The following is a 6,607-nucleotide window of genomic DNA, read 5'->3' as shown; positions in this document are numbered from 1 at the left end:
TGGCGGCTGCGCTCTCTGCTGAGACCCCCACCCGCTTTGCTCTGCTGGGCCTGAAATTCCTTGTTGTCTTCCTCAGTGTACTTCCACCCCCAAAAAAACCACTGGAGGCATTTGCAGTGGTGACGTTCAGGGAAACGACGCCATTTTACTTCTGTCGATCGTGCGCGTCGGCGCGTGCCAGGCAATGGCGTGGATGCACAGGTGCTGCTCTGCTGAGCCTCCTACCCACAAAACCAGTCTATAGTCACCCGGCGAAGCCGCAACCTTTTGGAGAGCCTGCGTTTGGTAAGCGTGGCATGCATGTTGGAGAAACCACACGGAGGCGATTTGTGAAGGAGGTGGGGGGGGGAATGAGCCTCCAAGCCTCCCCGTCCTCTCTTCCAGTGCTTTGCGCTGTGGCAGAGAGGAGGACAGGCTGCAAAGCAAGCCATGAAATCACAGAAATCATAGAATCATTTAGGTTGGGAAAGACCTTTAAGATCATCAAGTCCAACTGTTAACCTAGCACTGCCATCCCACCACTAAATCGTGTTCCTCAGCACCTCGTCTACCCATCTTTTAAATATCTCCAGGGATGGGGACTTGACCACTTCCCTGGGCAGCCCGTTCCAGTGCTTGACAACCCTTTCCGTGAAGAAATTTTTCCTAGCCTTAAACCTGCCCTGGCGCAACTTCATACCATTCCCCCTCATCCTATCGTCCGTTACCAGGGGGAAGAGACCAACACCCCCCTCACTACCTCCTCTTTTCAGGCAGTTGTAGAGGGTGATAAGGTCTCCCCTCAGCCTCCCCTTCTCCAGGCTAAACAACCCCAGTTCCCTCAGCTGCTTCTCAACAGACTTGTGCTCCAGACTCCTCACCAGCTCCGTTGCCCTTCTCTGGACATGCTCCAGGGCCCCAATGTCTTTGTTGTAGTGAGGGGCCCAAAACTGAACACAGTATTTGAGGTGCGGCCTCACCAGTGCCGAGTACAGGGGCACGATCACTTCCTTAGTCCTACTGGCCACATTATTCCTGTAACAAGCCCGGATGCCATTGGCCTTTTTGGCCACCTGGGCACACTGCTGGCTCATATTCAGTCAGCTAATGTCATGCAGCTCATGGCTACCCAACACCATGTCTGCCTGCATCCTCCCTGGCAATTGGAAATGCAGCATCTGGCAGGATTTGCCTTCCAGTTTCCCTTTTTAGCTCTTCTAAGGTTAAGCTTTCTATTTACAATGGAAGAGCTGAAAGCAAAAAGCTTCATTCCCAATACCGTCTCTGCCCTTCAGCTGCCTCCTGCTATAGATGAAGGGACGGGCGCCAGAAGAGAAAGCGAAAGTGCGCAGAGAGGGTTGGGACGGCGTGGGAGGGTAGGGGCAGGGAGGGAGAGAGGCTCTCTGGAGGACTGGGACAGAGGCATAGACAGAAGAATTAGAGATTGCTTCTTGCCAAAATCTGGAGTGGAGGTCAAAATTCCTGGACCTCACTATTCCTCTGCTGTCAACAGATAGCTGAAAGTACTTCTGGTTCACAGAAAGGCTAAGGCGTAGCTTTAAGGCCAGAAACTCTGGTAATTAACATCACCTAGTCTTTACCGTTCATGTATTTCCCCCGATCCTTTCTTTATTTTAAGTTGGGAAAAATCACTTGGGTTTTTCTGGAGTATGTTTTTAAGGAGGACATCTGGTTTTGGTTTGAAGATATGAAGAGGCAAAAAATTAATCAGTTTTCTTGGTAATCTGTTGCAACTGTTCCAAATATATTCCTTACTTTAATTTGAGTCTGTCCTCTGTTAAATTTTAGCTGTTATTTCTGTTAAGCCTTTTCTCTGTTAGATCAAAGACCTCAGTACCTGGCATGTGGTCATCATGAAGCAGTCAACACCTGGCTTTGCTCTGATAAACTGAAGAAACCAAACACTTTGAGTCTTTCATTTTAAGACACTTTCTCCTGCTTTCAGGTAATTTTTTGTAACCTTTTTAGTGGACTGGCACCAGAACAACACACAGAAGAAGGTCTTTCAGCATCGGTGTCACCAGTGCAAAACACAGCAGTAAATCAGCTCCTTACCTCTCTTCAGCAATCTTTCATCTATTCATGAAAAGGTATCACCGTTCCTTTTTTAATCACAGCGTCACATCAAGCATAGAGAAACCTACATGGGTAGTGGATGAACAAATGAGGGAACAGGGTGGCAACTATTCTTTTCTTCTTAGATCATCCCTTATTTCAATGTACTGAAAATTTTGAAATATTAGAAAAACTATTTTTCTGAGACATTCTGCTTTGAGATGTAAGCCTAAGAGAACAAAAATTGTTTCTGCAAGTGCTCAGCTGTTTTTTTCCAGGTCTGATGTCTTACAAGATCTTGTGTAGATCTGGTTGCACTTGGGTAACTCAGAGAGTCAAAGAAAAACAAGATCAACATATGTAGGGAAGCGTTTCTTCCCATGTATTTCTGTTTTGTGGCTGGTTTTAGTATTTAGGAGGAGGGTTTTTTTCAGGTGCAAGCTTCTTCTTTTGTCAGGTCACTTAAAATGGCTCATTGTGGAGCCAAAGGGCTTACTTGTGTAGTCTCTGGTGTCTAGTAATGCATAATCTCACACTGAACTCTTTACTTCTACTGAGGCACTTAACAGCTCTCTCTCCTACTTGCCATCTAGCATATTTTAGGTTTCCTTAATCTCCCAGGAAATGTATGTCTTTGAGATCTCTCTCTTTGAGTTACTCTTTATGCTCCATCGGCTATAATGATTAAGATGTCTATTTGCCACAATGGGAACTTAAAGACACATATCTCCCAGATAGATGCCTATGTGGTAGATGCTTAATGAAGGTATCTTGATCTTGAATTGACTTCCACCTTGTATAATGAATAGTTTTGCTTCACACATTTTCCAGTGAGAGTCTTTCATAAGTGTTCAAATAATACATAGCTGGTGGCAGAAAAATATTCACAATGGCCAAAATTTCCAGAAGTGCTCATCACTTTTGGGTGCTCTGCTTGAGATACCATGGATTCACTTGACTGGGTGAGTTTGCCTCTCATTGTATGGTGGGTTTTTTTTTTTTTTTTAATTTGAAAATTCTTTTGTCTGTGGAGAAAATGCTTGGGTGTTGCTCATCCTGTCTCTTTTTTTTCCACTTTGACCTTGATCTTTTACTTGCCTCCAGGTTTCCTTGTAGAATTATCTTTCTTCTTGTTATCTCCAGAATTAATCACCTGCCGTTACAAATTATGATGTCGTTTATTCTTTCTATTGATGTATTGATTTCCACATAGATTTATATGTAGAATGCTGTATTTTGGCCAAAACTCTTTCCAAAATTCCAAAGGTTAAATACTTTTCTGGCTTGATGCTAATCTGTGCTTGAGTGCAGTAGAAGGAGCCTGAGAAACAATACAGTCATTGAGAAAAAAAATGTGAACCGCTGCCTACTTACCGTTCAGGAATTCTGTATTACTCGGGTGAGTTGTGTTTAGTGATTTCTTTGCCTGGGCCTTGGAGTATTCTTTTTGTTTATTTCCTATCTTGCCAAGAAAAAATTATTAATCACAAAAATGTGTTGGCATCCATATGGGTATATTTGTTTGCCGCCGTTTGACAATTGGCTGAGAAGTTTGCTGTCAGGGGTGAACCTGGGGATGAATCCAGATGACAAGGTAGCTGAAATACTGTTTGCCTGTACTTTCAGCATAAAGCCTAAATATTTTAACTAATAAATTTAACACAGTTTCAGGTGTGGTAGCCTGGCTTGGTAGCTCAGAAGTGTGGGCAAAGCAGGGTGCTTACCGTTTGGATGAAGGGGGCTTTGGCTGCTGCTCATGTGCTCCAATTTGCTGCCTGAAAAGTCCTTTGACAGCTGCAGGCAAGCAGTTCGGGGCAGTAGCGCCAAGACACAGCGCTACTCATTTTTCAAGAGGTAGTAAAGCCCCGTAGTAAATAAAAAGTCATTCAGCATGCTATTTTGTAAACCAGTATAGTGCTTACACTGTGCAGCCCTAACAATGGCTCCTGTATTTAAGCGCAATAGTGGCGGGGAGGCTGCGGGAACTTCTGGACAGCGAGGCACTACGGAATGGCCAGTGCCTGCTGTTCTCCTCACGGCTAATGGAGAGACAACTACCGCCTTGTAATTTTGCTCGGTGTCTTCCCCGCAGCCTGTCATGCAGCGCGGCGTGCGGCTGCTGATGCTGCCAAGCCTGCAGCGGGCACTGGCACAGTGACCCCAGGATGTGGGCTCTGTCCATCCTTTTACTGTCCATCCAAGTGCTTCCCCCCTGGCCAGGGAGGGCACTGTTAAATGTTGATGCATTACTAAGGACCAGAGGCCAGTGCTACATCTATACGAGTCCTGCATGCTGTAGCACACTCCCAGTTTTGTAAAACTGTGTAGTTGTGATAGAAGGAAGTACTTGTAAGAAAAGCTACGTTATGTGCCGCTCTTCTACTCACAGTTTTCTTTCCCCTGCTAACTAACTAATGTCCATAGTATCACCTATCTGCTCTTCCTTTTCTCCACACTCTAACTTCTCTGAAAATGACACATTTCTCTTCCTCATGTACTTCCTCAGGTGCTTCCTTACCTTGCCCTGCCTGCCTCAGTACCTCGCCTTTCTCTGTGCTTACTCTTTCTGTCTCACATGGGCTCTCCAATGGCAGTAGCTGCCTTCCTACGGGTCTCTGAACTGAGCAGCTTTGATTATAATGTTTGCATAGACCCATATTTTACGTATAGACACCTCCGTTCAGGGGTTTAGTCAGCTAGCTGAATCCTGTCCATATGTTTTTTGATGTTTTTTTTTTTTTTTTGGTGATGCTGATAAAAGTGTGTTCACTTTAATTGCTCTCAGATGTTACATTGGTTGCTTTTATTCAAGACTTCGTCTAACCTATATTCAAGGGCTGATCTTTCCCACACCAGAGAGGTGTGCACAGGTGCTGAGTAGTACAGGGAGGTGCGTTGTTCAGAGTGTTTTTGAGTTAGTACCCCCATTTATAGCTCCTGAGTTTCAACATATTTTTCCAGCAAATAGTCTCACTTTCTGTCTTTTTCACATGTTGGGCTGGGAGCAGCGGGCAAAAGCCAGTTCCAGATAAATTGAATCCTAAGGGAGAGGAGTTGAAACCTGTTTCAGACTATGTGGTATTTTGCTAATTGGCTTTGTACTTCCAAAAATGAAGTAGAATCATATTTCAGTTTGTCTGGAAAGTAATAGATTTTTTTTTATATGAAGATTGGAGAACCTGAAAGTGCTGATGACAGTGTCCACAGTGTGGATGAACTCCTTAGCTGCATGATGGCAGTAAGTTTGCTGCACAGACTTCTTGTGCCAGAATGGTGTGGTTGGACATCCATGGAAATACTGAATAGTACAGACACAGCTGTTTTCATTATACATACTTACAAAAATGACTGAAAAATAGAGGTGTGGAGGGGGGAGGTAGAGAAAGCTTTCAGTGAAGTAGAGGGAGTTGCCAGTTTTTATTCAGTATGGTGGAGCTGAACTAATAGCTATTGCTTCAGACTCCTCTCATGACTTATCACTACTTTATTTTGATTTATTCATTTTATTCCTCTAGCACATAGGAATTGCATTGTGGGCAAGAACTGCTGCATGCTAGCAGCTTTTTAAAGTAATTTTTGTCGATGTCCTGAACAAAACCACTTGTCTGCATGTCTGGTGTGTGTATTGATCTTACAGACTGTCTCCTGCCAGGTGGGCAATAAATGCTCAGCTGTGACAGGTCTGAAAGTCTAGCAGCCAGACCAGCCCCAAAACAACCTCTGGGGTAATGATGGTGAAAGGATTAGAGAGCAAACAATGACCACTCACCCTTTAAAAGCAAATAATTTATTTTGCATGTGAAAAGGCTGTTAAGAAGGGGACCCTTCTCCACTTCCCACTCAGATCAAGCGCTGGAGCTCTGCAATCAGCAGGTGGAGTCTCCATCACGAGCTGTTACTACCAGGTTTATTAGGTTTCATTAGTGATGCACCCATATCCTCCACGCTTCCAGTTCATTTTCTACTGCTGCTGCTGCTTTAGTGGAAAGTATTATCTTGCAGTGAATGACCTGAAAATAGAAGGGGTTTCCTCTTCTATTTATCATCTGTTTACAGGGTTTTGATTAAAAGAATAAACCTCTTTTTCCAGCCATATCAGCTAAAACGAGACCATCAATTTCTCAAAGCTCATGAAAGGCCTGGAGAAATAAATCCAAGGCATTCACTCTCCTGACATACTGCCAGAGCCTGCAGAACTTGCTCTCACACTGGTGTCTTTTCTGCCCTTGATGTCATGTGCAAAACACGAGGATTTGCGCCGTGCTAATCCCTCTAATGAGGGCTTCTCCCAACCTCTATATAAACCCCACTCAAAGCTGTGGCTGCTGGGCAGGCACTGCAGAGCCAAAGCACGCGTCTTTTGAACCGCATTCAAGGCAATTAGAGACCGGGATTAAACAAACACCCAACACCGGCATCCTCAGCAGCCAGAGGGATTATCCCAGTCGGCCAGGGCATGGAGCCGCGGCGAGGCCAGGTTGTCCCACAATGGAGATCTCCCCGCTCTGCTCGCTTGGGGCCAGCGGAGAGGCAGAGCCTGCACCCGGTCATA

This window comes from Egretta garzetta, unplaced genomic scaffold, assembly GCF_000687185.1.
Source record: "Egretta garzetta isolate BGI_Z169 unplaced genomic scaffold, ASM68718v1 scaffold442, whole genome shotgun sequence".
Taxonomy (NCBI): Eukaryota; Metazoa; Chordata; class Aves; order Pelecaniformes; family Ardeidae; genus Egretta; species Egretta garzetta.
This window is presented reverse-complemented; position numbering follows the sequence as displayed.